General features: G+C 39.0%; 1 protein-coding gene and 1 long non-coding RNA gene across 4 annotated transcripts in view; both read right to left on the bottom strand.

Moving 5' to 3' along the window:
- The window catches only part of LOC142158418 (uncharacterized), a 401,996-nt gene that overhangs the window by 347,533 nt on the left and 34,290 nt on the right, over positions 1-20,173 (bottom strand). The window lies entirely within an intron of this gene.
- Positions 1-20,173, bottom strand: part of THRB (thyroid hormone receptor beta) — a 295,226-nt gene that overhangs the window by 67,348 nt on the left and 207,705 nt on the right. The window lies entirely within an intron of this gene.

The following is a 20,173-nucleotide window of genomic DNA, read 5'->3' on the forward strand; positions in this document are numbered from 1 at the left end:
AAAATTGACCCTAGTCTCTCTCTCTGTCTGTGTCTGTGTGTGTGTATGTATGTTAGGGAATTTAGATTGTAAGCTCCAATGGGGCAGGGATTGATGTGAATGAGTTCTCTGTACAGCGCTGCGGAATCAGTGGTGCTATATAAATAAATGGTTATGATGATGATGATATTGTGATCAAGGCCCTTTCTTCCCTCTGTCTCATGTCTGCACCCCCTTTGGTCAACATTGTATATACTTGTTCTGTTTTATGTGTGATTTGCATATTTGTTATTTTGCCTGCTGCAGAGTTTTGTGGTGCCTGACAAATAGGCAATGATGATGAAGGGAAGGATGAAAGAAATTGGATCATATGCAGCAATAATCTGGATGTGTTTAGACAGAGATTAGTTAAACGAGGAAGGTGTGGTCTTCAAAAGTGACGATTTTGCTTTTACAGAGGCCCCAAATGCATGTCAGGAGTGTCAGGGGGGAGCTGGTAAAATGTTTCAAAGAACTTCCAAACCCCTAGATTCAACCCTGGGGACACTGTATAACAGCAACTCAGGTCATAGACTCCAAAGCTGTTGGAGGTCTTAACTGTATTAATGGTTTGCTATTGCAATTACCTTCGCTGCTTTAAGTCAACCACAAGAAGCTAGACTCTAAGTTTACATACATGTTGGTATGTATTTTTTTTGCATGTATAAACTGCATTGCATATATGTATGCTTTTTAATAAGTGTTTAGATGAATTTACAAATACATTCATTGTGTTTATTAAATAGGCAAATGTGACAAAACATGAAGTTATCCTGTTTAAAACAAAATACATGTGTGAACGCATAAGTGCTTATTAACTGCTTCTTATCGTGTCTACCATCTGCTCTACTTGGGACGAATGTAAGGTTCCTATTGCGTTGATGCAGAGGTACAGAAATGTAACAAACACACAAATGTGTTACACAAGTTAAATGCATATATAAATACAAATATGTCTCATTTGATACAATAATTTTTGCTTTCTCTGTCATTTACATGAACTTATCTTGTGTTAGAAACACATCATAAACATAGAATTATATAACACACAAATGGATGTATCCATTATATAGGCAAGGGGTGAATATAAAATTTGCCAGTGTATCAGTTACATGTTAAACCTTGTTTTCAGTGCATTGATAGACACTTTGCAAAAAGTTGATGAGTAGACACACCTTAAAAATTCTCATGAAGATTTCATATATATATTTATATATATATATATATATATATATATATATATATATATATATATATATATATATATGTACACCAAAAAGATGTGTCTTCTAATATAGGCACACAGTACACCCCACTCATGTGAGTCTCCGTACCAAAAATATAATCTTTTAAAGCTTGTCAATGTCCAAGTGGTTTTTCAGAGAAAGTGCATCTCAAAAGAGGTGAACATAACACACCGTCCCCACTTATGAATAGCAGCGTACCAAATGTATAATCTTTAAAGCTTATCTGTATAATACATCTGTATCCAGGGCTCCTTCAATTTTCAGGCATATACCTCATAAAAGATCAAGAAGGAATCCAAAATAGTGTAATATTGTAAACACAACAGTATTTAATAGGTGCAGCAAGTAATACACTCACATTAGGTATAAGAAAAAAAAGCTTATCTGTAAAACTTGAATGGTGACCCAATTCCAAACTAGAACAATGTCCTGGTGGTGTCACATAGCAAATCCAATAGTGTTCAATAATGTCTCAACGCTTTTCGTCCGTTAATGTCACAGACTTCATCAGGAGAAAAAAACATAATATATATTTATATATGTTCTTTATTTATAAGATGCCACCAGGTTTCGGCAGCGCTGGACAGAATACAAGCAGTTGACCATGCCGGGCAAAGCAGTACAGAACACTAAAAGAGTAAAACCAAGACGCCAATAGCTCCAAGCATAGCTAGTACAGTGACGTTGGAGGGGAAGAAATGGTCACTGAAAGTGATCACTGAAATTCAATTTTAAAAAAGGTGAATACACCTCACCAAGAAGGACATTTGGAATGCACCATCCTTATCATGACTGTTTTGAGTAACTTTAAAATGAAAAAGTTGCCAGTGACAACATTTGGCAATGCTGAACGGTGACAGAATGTCCATGTTTTACATCACTGTACTGTATTCAGGACAAAAACTGCATAATTTAGAATGAATACTTAATAGGTCTGGAGCCCGAATGCCTTTGTATTTTTTGTTATTTTAGCTGTGCTTTATTTTCTATTTTAGTACAGAGCACATTTAAATTGCTACTATTAACAGAATATAATGTCCATTTTATTCTGCACTTTTACCAGGATGGATTTTTTTTTTACTGCTTTTGAATATTTCAAACACAGCTGTCACCATCTTATCTCGGAAATGACATTTTCTATTTATATAGGAAAAGTGACAGTTTCAAAATTGTTTGAAACATTTGCTAGGTGAAAAATATACAAATGTAAAACTGGAAAAATCAGATTTGTAGATTGTAAACTCCACTGGGTCAGAGACTGATGTGAATGATTAAATAATCTCTGTATAATATGTAGGCGCTATATAAATAACTGATTCATTCTTCCCCTCCCTATGCCTCAAGTAGTAGTGAGGCAAAGTGTTCATTTATTCTTTCCAGTTTTATAATCTCTCCAGTTAAATGTTGTACTGAATCTCAGCGCTCTTGCAAGTTAAACCATCAGTAGATCACTGTTTTTCCCCAGTATTCCAAATATCTGATTTCCACTGTTCCATAACCGGTTCTTTGCAGCGCCATTTATTGTTCCAAGTGCAGTCTTTCAATCATCACTATTTATCTGTCATGCCTATTTTCCTTCCCTTAACCTCAAGATATTTCATCCCTTACCTTTCTGTAGACCAAACATCATAAGTAACTCTCAGTTCCTCTTCTTTTTTTTTCCCGTTGTATAATAATCGTAACCCCAGCTCCCTAATCTTTTTGCTACATGTTCATTTCCCTAGTCTGTTTTTCCATTCATTTAAGTCTTTCTTTAGTTCCCTTGTGCAATTTGTGTATCCCTATTCAGTCCTTCAAATGGTTCATACACCTGTTTTCTCAGCTCTATTATGGTCCATATACTCGTTTCTAAAATTCCATTACTTAGTTGGCATGCCCATCAGGATGTAGAGGTCTTCAGCTAAAGCAGCCGCCTTTCCCGTAGAGCTGGTAATGCTCACAGGTACTCAGATGTCCCCAGGACTTATACACAGCGTAGTATAAGCTTATGATTATACCACAACACAGGGTAGAGGAAGATGGTAGGCAAAGCATAGTCAGAGGCAGGCCGAGGTCTAGGGTCCGAGGCAGGTAACGAGGTCAGGTACAGGCAAGTGGTCAGGGCTGACAGCAAACAAAGGGAGTCCAGGTAACTAAGCAGAGATCAGGGCAATAAGCGCACCATTGATGAAACAAGCAGAGAGTCATACACGGTGAATCAATCCAGAGCATTAGCAAGATAACAGGAGCTGGAGCAGGCAAGCAGACAGAACCTGAATGCTATAACCGGCAGGGAGGCTAAGCCCTCCCTACCTTATATACACAAATTGGCCAATAGGAAGCAGGGGAGCCTTGTAGGTAATAATCAGCCTCAGAGGCTGTTTAATTAATTCCAATTAATTGCGCACTCGCCCGGCTGCTCCTAATGCCGGGACGCGACGTTTATACAAGACAGAGTTCCAATCGTTGCCTTAGCAATGGCCGGGCGAATACAGGCAGTGACATCCCGGTGTCATGGAGACGGCCGGTACACGTCTGAGGGCACAGTGAGTCGCGGCGGCTTGAGGCACCGCCGCAGCTCGTAACATGAAGTAAGCATTTTTCATTTCATTCTACAAGACATACTATGCCTCAGGGTATGTTGTTGGCTTTAATTTCAGCAATTCCCAGTAGACATGAATATTTTTATTCTTTTGAATCTTGCATGTTTTGCCCCATGGAATTTGGCTTAAAGTGTTCCCTGTCCAGTCCTACCCCAACCACTCTACACAGCAGTATGAATTGGCTGTCATTGCCCAGCTCTATTCATTTTGTGAAATGCAAATTTGTAAATAGTGCAAATATCACAAAATACAAATGGTGCAGAACTGCAAATCTAAAGAAGAATATGTATTATTTAGATAGGCTGTTCCTGTTACAGCAACACAACAGTGCAACAATTTGGCTTTATCTCCAGTCATCAAAATACAGACAATATAAGGAGACTTAATTAACAATAACGGCAGAGGTAATCATCCCCTTATTCCTGTGTTTTTACTTTTATTTAGTATTCAAAAAGAGAAATTAAACTGTGGTTACCTATATTCTATACCTATATATTACTTTTGTCATTTGTGTTTTTTTGCAGATTCCTTGTGGATTTTGTGTAACCTTTCTCCTTTATGTTTACAATTTGCAATAAAACTAGACAGAGGTGCCTAATTTCATCCCCGCTTTTCACTTTAGAAATTGAACTTCTAAAGCAATATCAACATATCAGGCTTTGTATACAGAAATGTGGGTGTTAAGGTCTCAGAATATATGCATGATCTGTCATTATACGGAAGCTAACCCAACTATCAATGTCCCAAATTTACTTCTGGGCTTTGAATTAAATTAATTAAGCTAAAACAGAAACAACGTGAATTTAATAGTTGCCTGAGGCCAGTAAATATAAGGGATTATTTGGAAACATCCTTCTGCACTGTACCTGACCGTTAATCTGTCCAGCACATTTTCTTTTGTTTACCACAAATTACTCTCCCTTGTAGACGACCTTAATAGAAGACTTGGAATGTTGGAGCAAATACTCTATATCCTGGTTGGGTAGGATTTCAGTAGTAAATTTGCTATCTGACCTCGACTATTATATATTTTTACCTGTACCCTCACTGTCTTCCTCACAAAGCATCTTTATAGGTTAAAATGTTTGGCTTTATCTAGATGAGTAAAAGACAAATAAATGTAGTATATATCATCCACAGTTGTCTGGTGGTTTTGAAGTCCCCAACGTATACAAATACAACACACAGCTGGCACCTTCCTAATACAAAGTTGTGTTGGATCTAATTTGAACCATTTCAGCTTTTTTCTTTTCACCCTATGGTGGCAGCCATTCTTTTTTTACTCACATAACTACCAATGTTAGCATGTATTTCTGAGGTTCTAGAACAGAAAGAGATTCCTTTGCTCTTTACACTTGCCTCATTTGCACTTACTCTTGTGTTTGGGGCCACAGCAGTTCTCTTAACATAATTCTAGATCACATTACAGATGGTGGACACATTACGGATGCCTGAGCCTGTTGGAGTTAGCTGCTTCACGCTTATACTCATTTTCCGATTTCCAGCCTTTATACTTAAGTCACCCGCTTGAATGATTTAAATGCCATTAAGTTGTCAAGTTCTAAAGGTCCAATTATGTTTTGTGTTCAGCTTGTGACTGACTCTCAAGATAATGCTTAGGTGCTTTCTAACTCTTATACTCACCACTGACAGTGCAGACAGGTGAGAACTTTGGCACATACATGATGGTCCTGCCCGATGGCACAAGACTTTTGACACAAAAATTGTTTGTATCTGTTTTCTATGTTTTAGATCACCAAATCCCTGAAGGCTTTACTTTGCGCCTCACCTTCACTTCCTAAGAATCCCAAAAAGGACTCTTCACTTTTATCGTAGTCATAGAGAAATTGGCTATGCTGATAAGCTGGTGACAGCCTACCGTATTGTTCTCAAACTTGGGAATGACCTTGCTTCCCGTAGACTGGGCCAAGATTAGAAGTGGGCTGGCTAAATTATCTATGTTTATTTGCATTAAAGAAAATGCTTACAACATATACAGTATTACTGCTGGTATCTTGTCCACCCAAGCTAGACACCTTCCTCATCTAGACTCTGTTGGAGAAACTGTGGCCAAATTTGTTCCTTTAGACACATCCCCAGACTCACCTGAATTTTGGTGCAAGGTGTCTCGAAATATGCTAATAAAGTGATAATAGGCATCGGCTTGGCAGCCAATTGCCTGTTCGCTTCCAAATGGAAGTACCTTGACTCTCCTGAGCTCTCGTCTTTAATTAGCAGAATATGGTCTGTTCATACAATGAATATTTGGGGATACAGAGGAACTGTTTACTACCACTGGGAACCCATGGTTAGAAGCATCTGCACTTATCTAAACTTCTTAATGACCCTGTTAGCTCATTTGATATTACTCATTCCCCTATTTATTCTTAGACATAAAGGGCCTGATTTATCACTGGTGAATATTGTCTTGACAAGAACTCTGGCTCCCAGATCAACCTTATCTACCTATCCTCTCCTTTTTCCCCTTTTACTATTCTTAGATATTTATGGAAATGTCATTTGCTCTGTTTTTCTACAGTTTTGTATATCAATTATACTATAATAAATAATGTAATATTATATAATATATAACATATAACATATTTTTATAACTATGGATATCTGCTATGCTTTCTAGAAAGCAAATCTTTTTACAATTTAAAGTAGTTCATATTTTGTATATCTAATTCTATACTTCACTATAATTAAAAATTGAATGATATAAAATATATACCATAAAAATTAATATTTCTTATTTTAACAAGTCCGAAGTTATTATGTAAACAACGTAATCTGTTTTATATTCACAATCTCTTATACTTAACAACTTGTTAATTTTTGCTCTGTATCAACATTTTCCACTGTTCAAAAATATCTCAATTAAAAAAAGAATAGATCAGAAACTTTTGCCCACCCTGGGCACTGAAAAGAGGCAAAACGTCATTGTTTTGTTGTTGGATCTCGCGAGTTTTGGATTCTATAAGTATCGCCCACCACGGAGATCTGGGGGTAAATGTATGAATCTCCGAATTCTTCATCTCCGGCAAGTTCAGCCTCTTCAGCGCTTAAATTTAAAGCGGCGCTGCATTGTAAAGGGAAACTTCCCTTTACAATGCAGCGCCGCTTTAAATTTAAGCGCTGAAGAGGCTGAACACGCTGGAGATGAAGAATCCGGAGATTCATACATTTACCCCCTGGTGTCATTTCACAGAGAGACACAGAAGGGGTAGCAGGGTTCTTGGCAGTCTCCAGTGTAGTTGGGCAGCGTGATTATTGAAAGAGAAAGAGGAGGACTGGCAGTGTTCTTAAAAGTCTCCAGTGACATTGCACTGTGCCATAGCTCACACAGAAGCAGGAGAAGTGGCAGTGTCCAGTGCTGAAACAGAAATAATAGGGCTGGCTGTGTTCTTAAAAGTCTTTGCCAAAACCAAAACCAAAACACAAAGATAATACAGATCTAAACCCAAAACCAAAACACGGGGGTCAGTGAACATCCCTATTCAAGAGAGATGCTATCAATCTGCTCTGATCTGGTCATTCCTGGACAGAGATAAATCTCAATACTCAATTCTGATAGACTCTGGAGAAAGCCTTGAGTGATCAGGTAATATTACATGTAATATGATGAATTAAAGTAGAATAGTAAACATACATTACCATGAATACAGGAGTGAATACATGTGATGTTGATTGTCTGTAAACCTACCACATAAAAGCACAATAATGAGTGAAAAGTGCAAAACTGTGATCTCTCAGTGCAAATACAGTTTAATTACATCATGCTCCTATTTAGGCAGAAATGTGCCTGAATTTATGAAACTCATGTAAAAGTAAATGTAATTTTATTAAAAGGGTGCTGTGTTCATATTTAAGGGAATGTTCCCATGTTAGTCATTGGCAGTAGAACTTTTTCAAGCGCAGGCTTTTTTCCACCCAAGTCTTCTGAGGTGGCTGAAACTAGGCCTCAACCTATATTTGCATTTTACAACTTACAAACTATTACAAACTATTTTCCATAGGGAAGTACATATCTGAACGCACTTGTACCAATGTAATACAAATGTTCATATATATCATAATGGCACATGTAATAACTACACTCTGATGTAATCTCACAATTGATGTAAGGTATAAGTGAGGATTCAGTTAAGAGTGTTTAATGGGAGAAATGGAAAGGCTGAAATGAATCAAGTGGGTAGTATTAAAGTGGAAGTAGGGTTAACATTTTAACTATTCCCAACAGGCACTTGTCCAGTTAGACTTGTAAAAGGTTGCGGAAAGCGTTTTAACAGGGACAATTCCAAAGTCTTCACGCTGTTTCTTATAAGAGAGGCAGACAACTATGCACAACTGCTCATATAGTAATGTATAGGCTCTCTGTATAATGTGCAATTTGCAAATGATCTTTAAGGTCAACTTCAGCTAAAAATCATTTTTCATCGACATTTGCTTACAGCTTGTTGAAAAATAGAATTAAAAGCAGATAACACAGGGAATGGGAACCGTATGACTTTATGGCGCGACTATTACATGTATGCAGCCCTGTGTGCGTGTATATATATATATATATATATATATACATTGAACATATGCTGCATCTTGCACGCTGCAATTGAAATGAAGCAATATATAAAGTGCACCACCTTGTGGAAATTTAGAGGATCTGTCTCCATACTCATGCACTGCATTATCATCCTGATATCTTATTTTATCTCTATGACACCACAGAATACTCAGCGCTGCACAATCAACAAAAATAAACAGAACAAAATACAGATAAGTGAGGGGCAAGAGAAACAATAGGATCAGTTAAAATCAATACAAGAGACAATACAAGAAAGCAACTACATAAGAAGACACAACTATAGCAAAGGAAGGAGATAGGAGGTAGAGAGGGACTAGGGAAATATACATGCATGTGATTTATCTGCAAATATATCTACTTAAAAATATATGGAGTCATTAAGAGTTGGGAGCAATCCCCACATTTTACAGTAAAATACAATTATTTATATTAATAATTAATAATTATTTATTATACTAATTATTTGTACTGTACATGTGCACTAAAAATGCATATGCCTGCTGTCCATGTTAAGATTTTTGCCAATCCCTAACGTGTGTCTCCTTGCATCGGGATAGGTGGAACGGGAGCAGGAAGAGGCATGTAAGAGTATGTCAAGTACAGTAAAGGCATGTTCATGTACTTGTACCATAGTTATAGGTGGACAAAGCAGCATATCTGTCAGGAGGTGTATCTGTTGCGGGTGCTCTACCCATGGAGCAAAGATCCATGCTGATGATGGAGCTGTCACAAACTAACCACTATAGAGTGGCTTCACTGTGGTTGGTCAGTGCCTAGAGAAAGTCACTCTGGTTGGTTTGTAGCAGTGAATCGCAATGAACTACATTGATTTATAACCAATCAGAACGGCCTTCTCATGCTCTGACCATTCAGAATGAAGCCGCTCTATATTGGTTAATTCCATGATAGTTTTCGCCTGTCATTTACATTGCGGCTCTGCAAGGATCAAATGACCGTTGTCAATGTGTGGATTTAGGTTAGAAATGCTCACTGACCCCCGTGGTTCGGTTTTGGTTTTGGATTTGGATTACCTTCGAGTATAGGTTTTGGTTTTGGCAAAACCGCCCTTGCGTGTTTTGGTTTTGGTTTTGTTTAGCTATTTTTTACTGAATTTAATTTTTTGGGGTAAAATCACATAATTTCGGTATTATTTTGTACCTACATTATTATTAACCTCACTAACACTAATTTCAAGTAATTTTCAGTCAGTTTTGACAACCTCACAGGTCACATTATTATTTTCATACACTTTTGGACCAATACTGCAGCAACCTGTCTGAATGCTAAGCGACAGAGCAATGACTAAAACACACGGCAGTTCCTAGCACATCTAGGACACATTGGCACACAGCAGTGGCAGAAGAATGGTGCAAGATGGAATTGTCCTTGGATCATGAAACCAGTTTTGGTTCATTTGATCGCTCCACCTGTTTTTTGGATGAGTGAGGTAATTCTACAGCTAATACATAGCAAGGATCACTCCACCTGTTTCTTGGATAAGTGAGGTAATTCTACAGTTAATACATGGCAACGAATGTTGACTTCCCCGGGATGCGTGCTTTTATCAGACACAAACCAATCCAGGGTGCCAGACAATGCACTAAAAAGAGCCATTGAAATTCCCAGCAAAAAAACAGTTCATCAGTGAGCTTCGAACCAGCACCAATTCCCACAAAATTATAATCTAGTTAGATACCTTTCATGTAAGGTGCAGATTACAAACACAACAAAACACGTGTGGGAGAATGTGACCTCTAAGAGGCTGACTAATAGACACAAAGACATTGCATGGATGGCTATCCAGGGATGTCTGCCTCTCAGGACATTCATGCGCTCCCGGAACCTGTGCCGATATGTCCACTGCCCCTTCTGCATCACCAGAAGGGAAACAGCACAACGTATTTTTTGGGACTGCCCCACTGCACAGGCACTGTTGAATGCCTTGGAACATGAACATAAGGATAGTGTGCCCAGAACTTGCCTTTCATACCATTCGGTATTTTATGGATTATTTCCTGGGACCCACACCATTGGGGCAATCGAGGAGGCCTGGAGCCTAATGAGCTGCTTTAAGGACGCTATTTGGCTTGCCAGGAATCGCCTCATCTTGAAAAGGGAGAAGATGACCATCCAGGACTGTCGCAGGCTGATCCACAGCCTACTAAGAGACTATAACACCATTGACAGTCCTGAGGAAGAGGAAGATGATTCATTTTCTGTCTCCCTCTCCTCCTTCTCCCCCTATGTGTCTGTTTATTCATTATAACACTGTTGAATTTGCCTGAAAATTGAGAAGCCTGCTTGTCTTCCTATTCATCAATGACTCTTAGCAATGGAGCACTTGTCTTTGGGTGTATATTAGACCCTACACTTATTAGTGCAAATTAAGAAAAAAAGCCTGCAACGACTTGTAGATTACTATTTCAGCAATGACCAAATTACCAACACAGCTCTTTGATAAGGGTGTATATCAGACCATACACTTTGTAGTGCAAATTCAGAAAAAAAGAGTGCAATGACTGGTGTATTAGGAGTTCAGCAATGAGAAATTCTGCTCTTCTATAAGGATGTATATCAGACCCTACACTTTGTAGTGCAAATTCAGAAAAAAAGAGTGCAATGACTGCTATATTAGGATTTCAACAATGAGAAATTCTGCTCTTTTATAAGGGTATTTATCAGACCCTACACTTTGTAATGCAAATTCAGAAAAATACAGTGCAATGACTGCTATATATTTCTATTCTATCACTTTGCCTGCTCTATACTCTGACCTAACCTTTCTCTGTCCCTCTCTCAAATGGCGCTAGATCGCCGTGGAGGCGGGTATTTATTGATTCCAAAATTTGCGAGATCCGAGATCTGACGACTTCACGACGACGTTTTGCCTCGTTTTGGAATCCGAATAGGTGGGAGAGTACTGAGCCGACTCGGAACACCAAAGTTCGAGTGGGTTCCGTTTTAAGGAAACCGAGCCCGCCCATCTCTAATTTAGGTAAATAATTAAGTGGTTAAAGAGGGTTTGGGGGAGTCTGTCTTTAAATAATGTATTTTTTTCACGGTGTTGGTGTTTTTTTAAGCTATTTTTTATGAGGCACTAGAGGTCCCAGTGGCCCTAGATGCCAGGTCATGCTGGTACTTTAAGTTGTACAAGCGCTAGCATATCGAAGCAGTTTATGGCTTCTAGGGTTAGGAAATTTAGCCCTGTGCTGAATAGACTGGGGCTTTGCAAAATTATGACCGGGGCGCCCCATGCTGCGAGTCTCACTGTAATTGCGGGACCAGATCAGCCTGTCATAACCTTGTGCTGGTGGCGGCTTTTGTGGTGGGACCATACGCTATTGGATGAACAGCGTATGGTCCTACCACAAATCAGCAATTCGAAATTGATGCAACCATCCCTGGCTAACTGTTGTTATTTCTTTTTCAAATTATTTATTTAAAACCTTTTTTAAACAAAAAAACTCCCTTCAGCATTATCAAGATCCTCTGTGGATACATGGGTAGCCGCCACCCAGTAAAAGGACCCCCAATCGTTAACAATAATATAAGCAAACATAAGCTGCTCCGTGTTGGCCTACATCCATGTATATCACTGGCCTACAAGGTAAAATCAGCAAATACAAATATATATATTTGTACCTCCTCCCATGCTCGCATCCAAGACTTCTCCCGCGCTGCCCCCCTTCACTGGAACCAGCTCCCCTGCTCCATCAGAACATCCCCCAACTTGTCCAGCTTCAAACGGGCCTTAAAAACCCACCTCTTCCTCAAAGCCTTCCAGTCCCCCACCTAACCGACCTCCTTCCAGCCTCCCACCTACCGCCCTCCCAATCCTGCCCTCCTCCTGCCTCCCTCCTCGTAATTCTCGTCTCCCCCCTCTCCCTCTCTGCGTTCTCCCCCTTTCCTCCTCCCACCCTTGTGTCTCTGTCCGTCCTACCCTCCCCTTAGATTGTACGCTCCTTTGAGCAGGGCCTCCTCTCCTCCTGTTCTCCACCACCTTAACTCTGCTCTCCAACTCGTTGTCTCCTCCGTGAGGTCCTCCTGCCCTTCTGCCCCTCTAGTTTCACCGCTGGGGGCTCTCACCTTTCATCTAGCTGTACTTTGAGCTTCTGAGTTACTGTGCTTTTTGTTAACTGTACCGTGCTGTCTCACCCTGTATCGTGTTTCTGTATGTCCCTATACGGCGCTACGGATACCTAGTGGCGCCTTATAAATAAAAAATAATAATAATAATAATAATATATATAAGCATGTCTCACATATTAGGTCCACCAATACCCCTTATCAGCACTGGTCACACGGAAATCATTAGGTTACGCGAACGAGAATGTTCTGCGAGCAACAGACCTGTTGGGGGTATGTTCATGTTAGAAAACTAATAACTGACATTTGTTTTTTTATCTAGACTTAACTTAGAAAATATAAACAGCACCCTTAGTTTAATTGAGATTAATTCCAAGAACTTTCTAATGGAATGGCCACATGTCAGAGTAATTCCACTTCTGAACAAAGACAATCGGATCTGGCTTTAGTGTGCTGGACTGGCTTACAGATACCAATGCAATGTCGTCAGTGTGTCAATATATTTTGTTTTCAGTTTGTTTTGGCACTTAGAGAAATGAACAGTGTGTTACTGACCAGATACAGAAGGAAGCAGGATCTGTATTATTATTATTTTTTACCAAGCAGATCATTTACATATCCTCGTTATAAAGAGATATATAAGTTGACAGCAAAAAACAGCAACTAATATCTTGTGCAGAGTCAGAATGGGGTCAGCTCATTCAAACTTAAAGACACAATAACACCATTGTTATTACTTTTTACTTTTTCTCTGATGGAATTATAAATAAATAACTGCATTTTAGCATTCCTACTTCATAGCTTCACACACAATTGTAGCAGTGTAGCAGGATAGATATGTTTCTTTATATTTTGTCTAATGCTGGCCGCACACTGGTCAATCCAGCTCTGAGACCCGGGCGGACATGTACACAGACAGTAGGTTGGATGTGCCACACAGCGATTTATTAGGTCTAAAGTATAGTTGCCAACATTGGCAACTTGTGTCCCGGGAGGCAGGTGGGTGTGTGGGGGAAGGCTCAAAGAATCGTGTCGTTAGCCATGCCCCCAAAGCAGTCATCACTGTTTCGACCAATAAAAATAGGGGGCGAGGCCACAATGACGCGTGCCTGGCGCCACTAAGCCCCTCCCCCTCCATTTAATTTACTGAGCCGTCAGGAATCGGGAGAATTGCCTGCTCTCCCGGGAGTCCGAGGGACAGACCCGAATTTCGGGAGTCACCCGGACATTCCGGGAGAGTTGGCAAGTATGGTCTAAAGTGGTGTAATTGGCAGCACAAATTGTAGCTTATATATAGCTTATATATTTTAAGAATCCTTTTCATCTCTCAATCTCATTCTCTACCTCCTGACACAAAAGTGGAAGAGACACAAGAGAACAGGCATTGTTGTGTGATGCAGGAAATATGGATGGCAGGATAATGCAGATGCAAAGTTTGCCTCATCATAATATTCTTTATGGAAATAAGTAGAGAAATGGATATGTCAAATTATTGCATAATTCTTCAGCTTCATTTTTTCTAGATATGTTACTATATACTGAAACAAAAGAAGTAGCAATTAGTGGCACTCATCACAATATAGCCTAAAAGGATCTTGTTAGTGAAGAGCAAAGTCCATGACAGTACTACTAGCAGACCTCACACCTCTATGACAACCCTGCACGCTTCACACACTACTACAAAGAGATGAGACTGGCAAAGCAACAGTATTATGCAGCAAATTGCTGACTATTAGGAATATTTCCGTCAGTGCTGCCATCAACATCCTCTGAACTGAACATCTTGGCTGTAAATCACAATTTTGTAGTGTGCATTAGCAAACACCATGATGTCATCCAAAGGACAGCGCAGGGAAGAAGCAATCTTGTAGGGAATTTATATATCATTCTGCTTTTCCTTCTTTACGTCTGATGTGGGAAGAGGAGGTGGCAGTGACAACAACAGGCAGCTGTATGGCCTTATTCCAAAATAAAACATTGCTTATAGATAATTGCAGGGAAGCAGATCAGACAGTAACATAGTAGTGTCTTCTTAACCTCACTTTAACCTCACACTCAGGTCTATTTATCAAAGAGCAAAAAGACCTAAGGCCAGACAAAACGGGTATTTTCCCCAGTGATAGCGCTTTAAACTATCTGTCAAAGGTTACTGCCATCGATAGCAACAAGTACTGCTGCAAGTCTTGCTCTATTATCGCCATCTCTGGATGGCTGCGCGCAGTGGTAAGCTAAGTCCTGACGCTCCTGGCCAGTATCACTATTTTATTGATAAATGGTGGCAATAACAGATTTTCTAAAAACTAGGGTCTGACTGTCCTGGCTTTCTCAGTCTCTCTCTCTTTCCTCTGCTACCCAGGCTGTTATAGCCAGGGCCCTCTTAATAACCTCTTGGGCCCCCGGGCACAGCAGTGCACCGGGGCCCCTATATATACAATTTTTTTAAAAAAATGATTATATATATGGGCCCTGCAGCCCAGGGGGGCCCTCCGGAGGCAGAAAAAAAAAAAACCCTGCAAAAAAAGAAGAAAATACTTACCATGCTGTCAGCTGGTGATCCGGCTCCCTCCCTGCAGGACCCCCAGGCACCTGCCCAGCGTGCCCAATGGGAAAGACGGCCCTGGTTATAGCAACCTGTGCTACCTTGAAGAAGTATTATTTTCTGAGCTTCATACAATTTATTTAAGGAGCGTAAATAATAATGCGTTTACATGAAAAAATAGTCAGTATTTAACTTATGTGCAAAGCAGAATACTAATTTGTACCCCTTGCATTTTAACATGGTTTTGTCCAGGAGACTGAAATAAGAAGTTTCTTAAGTTAAGATCCTTAATGAATCAGGCCCAATGTTTACTTATTGGAGAGCCCCTCATTTTCAATTATTATGTCCTAGTTTGTGCTACCTCAAAAGGAAAATAAAGGCACTGGATATTCAGTTTCTGGGAGACAGACACCAGATCAGTACAATCCAGGCACAGCATGAGACAAAGCTTCCATCTGTATCTATTTCTTGTAGATCATGCCAAATAAATGGGCGGAGGGACAATTCATATATTTACTGAAGTAAACAAGCACAGAGAAAACATTGGCAAAGGAAGCTTATTCTATCTTGTCTCGCTAGTGAATAACACATGAACCGTTACTATTAGTCACTATCCACGGTGTGAGATTGTTTGGGATGTGTGAAATCTCTGTGTCTGTACCTGCGATATTTCCAATGAGAGAAGTACTCAGGAAAGGAGTTTACAGAAAATCTGTCTGCAATACAATGTCTCCAAAGACAACAGTGACAGCAAAGAGTAAGAAGATTTTATCGACAAATTAATAAATGAAATCTCAGTGCACACAACTATTTTGGCACGTTTTAAGGTTCAATGCACAGTTCAATTCCTTGCAGAAACTTCAGTATATCATACTGTATCCGTGGCCCTAAGATAATAATCTCATCAATACCTCCGCGCAATTCAATTAGAATACAGAAACATTCAATTATAATACACAGGCATTTGTAATGTGTCACATGTTTCTTGTGAATTGGTAGGCTACATTCTCACAAAATGTCTGTTTAAATTGTCATTAGAGGACGGGGACATTTTGAAAATATGTTTAATAAAGATTCACCTTTAACAATTTTATACAATTCAACCCTTTCAGCTTGAACTGTGGATAATTCACTGGAGGATGAGAAATGTTTTATGAAAGTCCGTAATCTCTGCTAATATTAAATAGTGATCTGTTCTTGTTTTCCACTTGCTTTTTTTTTTCATTGCACTTTGCATCAAGACATTTATAAGCCATGATTTATTTTCTGCTCGATCTTGGCAGCAATATGATATGTAAATGGCACAATCACAGTAATTGATGTTTAAAAGCAGAGCAAACAGTAAAAAGTACACCAAGAACCTAACAATTTCTTTATTCTCAGCAAAGTCATGTGATGTAACATAAAGGTCACAAAACGGTCAATTAATCATGGACTTTAAATTAACTTTCCTTATTCATTAAAGGAAGTTCATAGATTATTTAAGGCTTATTTTCCCTTATTTATGTAACAAAACAGACTGATATAATTTATTGTTTGCAACCAATATCACATCTCTCATTATATCCCAGCATTCCAATCTCACATCTCACTCCCTTCACTTCCTACCTCCACAACTGGCCTCTACCTCTAGCTTATCTCCCCTCCTCTTCCTCATCTAGCTGGGTTGGGTCCATTAATGCTCTATCCTCATTATATGCAGTGTAGGACATGCATATAATGAGGTGCCCTTGATGCTGGGATGCAGGCTTAAATGTTTTGCTCAAAATATGAACTAATACCTCGTTTTATTTTTGCTAGACACACACAGATATGCAGTGTAAAGGATAAGCGCTGACAACTGTCTTTTTGTTTTGTATACATATATGGGCATTTATATTGCCACGCAGCTGGTACCATATACAAAATGGGATATACTGAGCGCAGGCTTATCGCCAAGCAGCTGGTACCATATACAATATGGGATATACCGAGCGCGGGCTTATTGCCAAGCAGTTGGTACCATATATAATATGGGATAATACATTACTATAACAGCATTTCAAAAGTATGGGAGACCTGGATCTCACCAAACTTCAAGTACCATGTGTGTCATGATTTTTCACTTTAAAGGTCCTATGTATGAATATTATTTCATATTCATAGACACAGTTATTGACTGAGCTCTCAACAGTAAATAATTAAGTATTTCTGAAATCTATACTTTATGCATGTCTTGCATGTGCCTATTTATGGAAGTCTGAAGGATCAAATATTTCTCCATACTCCACATGTGCTGCTAAATGGTGCTAAGTGCGTCTGACCATCACTTGCTGGACTCCTCTGCATAGTTCTGTTTCTTTAGATCAAAACATCTTTAAAGAAGTTGTTACACCGCATTTACATCTCATAGTAGACAAAATAACAAAACTTTAATACCAGCAGTAAATGCAAAACAGCATTAGCAAACGCACTGTTATCAAACTCAGGAATTAAGGAGTACTAAGGAAATTTGTCCCTCGCAAGCACATTTAACGCCACAGCATATTACAAAGTCATTAAACCCACTATATGATATAAATATACGTCAAAGCCTAGAAAACCCAAAGTAAAACTGAATAATAATAATAATAATAATAATACTGAATAATAAAAACTGAATAATATACTTGAAATAACTAAAGTTATTATTTTCACCTACCAGCAATTCTGAATGCTGCATTTTACATCCCAATGTTGTGAGCCTCCATTTCTCAAACACCTAATTTTAATTATCTGTAGCAGCTGGGTGGTGCTCATCTCACCTATCAAAGCCCGATGGAGCAGCATTGGGACTGCAGACACTTTCTTACAATCTCTGGCTTACTGTGACTCCCTCTAGTGATTAGACCAGTGATGGGCAACTCCAAGTCCTCACTAGCAGTCCTCAACTCCTTCCTGCTTTACAGTCAGATTTGTTTGTTATAGCTTGTAACACTTGTTTAAAATGCCTGGTGGTATGCTATTACAAATAGGTGTCTCTCTCTTTGATTAAATGTATTGTTTTAAGTTATTACTGAGATTAAGGGTAATGTGAGGCACTTTTAAGCCTAGAGGGCCTCACCATGTGGCCCCCAAAGTGTTGCCCACCAACGGATTAGATCATTGCTGCTGACAAAGTAACCAAAAGGAAGCCTGTGATTGGTGAACAGTGTAGGTTTTTTCCTATTAGTTACATAATAGCAGTCATGGACTCACAGATGCTCAATACACCCTGCAAATATATGGATTCACACACAAGGTCATGGCAACTGATATCACAATTGTGCTATATTACCACCACTTGCATACTGCCTTACAGTGGAACATAGCATTTCCTGTTTATAATAGGAGTAATTATATTTTGCTATAATGTTGCTTTGGCCTAGGAAGTGAATGAAAATCAGAACATTTCATTTATAAGAGCAGACAGCCTTATTTTTCCATTAAACGTCTGTGAGGATATAGTCACGGAAATGCAACGGATAAGGCAAACATTCATGACATTCTTAAATAAATAAATAAATAAATGTACATTTATTCTTCATTTAATTTTGGTACAGGATGTACTCATTTAGGTTGCACACATAATAAAAACAAGGACAAAAACACTGGTAATTAAATTCTGTCTGTGACCATTCTGCCTAAAGATCTCTACAGAACGCAGCCAAGTGATTTCATTCAGCTATTGCTTGAGGGAGTGCAAAGCAGTCAGAATCTACAAATTAGACTTTAAAGTGCACCTTCATACTAAGCATACCTCATTGAGTTCAACCCCTTTTTTGTCTACTCACTTAAAATGAAAGGCCTGAAGCCCAAATAATGTGCAGAAATTTAAGACTGGTGCTAAGAATTTGAATGGACTGATATTTTATTTTTATTTTTATTTCAAATGACTTTGGTCTAGTACTTTAATAATTCTGGCTTTATTGTTGGGTTCACAGAAATATTCTAACTACATGCATAGACTTGCATGGAGGAATATCGACTATTGTGATTGGTGTGAGAGACGTCCACAAAAACAATGCCCCATTGTTATAGTGGAACATACTGTAACTGACGTAGTTCCCTCTTGATTCACTTAACTGATAAAGTGACAAGTGAAACTGACATTGTTACACTTGTGTGTTTGTAGTAATAAAACATTACAATGTTTTGTTACAGTGCAATCATTTATGTGAGTTACTGTATTGTAGTTTACTGTATATGTAAGCTTAAATGACTCAGGTACTGGATGACAAAGGAATTATTTTGGAATGCACACTATATGACCATAGAAAGGGAAGCTCTCTCTCTGTCCCGTAAAATCCCATCACAATACCACCCATAACAAATGACACCACAGAAAGCTGACACATGCCAAGTAAATCTGACCGGCCACCTGAAGCTCTGTTCCCGTGACAACAATAACTGGGATATAATAACACAATCTGTGCCACAGGAACCTTCAGGTCCGCTGCCCAACCTCGTCCCTGAGTTCCCTCCAAATAAACCCATCCATTTCTGCTTTTTTTGAGAGACAACCACTAAGCCCCCACAATTTAACCACTATAAAGAGGCAATTTTACACCTTAAACTCAGCGCTGCGCCCAATCATCTTACTGACCTTCTCCAATGCTTTCTGTATGTTCATATTAATGATATCTATACCCATATCAGATAAATGCACATAATCTAGCCTATAACTCTTGGATGAGCGGCCCTTTAATTCCCAGTTTATATTTATAAACAATTCCAATGTACTCACACACCTTTTTATTCACTTTTCAAGACTTCTGTCCATCCCCTTAGTACCAATGACCTGGCTCCAGTCCAGCGCTGTACAATTTCTGACCAAACCACCATGAACCCATCAAGCATTTTGTTGATTAATTTAATATATGTGCAAATATTGAGCACCAACTGCACAAATTATATTTGCCTATATGAATAATTATCTTATGTGGGCTCTGCACTCCACTGTGGATGCTTGCCACTTTTGGGATCACTTGAGCCACGGCATGCCTCTCAATCCGAATCACTGCGGCATTGCCTATGTGGTGACAATTCATAGGTTCTATCCCTCTGTGAAGTGTGAGCAAAAACCAGCAATGTTTTATTGTCCTAATAACCTGCAGAT

This window comes from Mixophyes fleayi, chromosome 5 (genome assembly GCF_038048845.1).
Source record: "Mixophyes fleayi isolate aMixFle1 chromosome 5, aMixFle1.hap1, whole genome shotgun sequence".
NCBI classification, from domain to species: Eukaryota; Metazoa; Chordata; class Amphibia; order Anura; family Limnodynastidae; genus Mixophyes; species Mixophyes fleayi.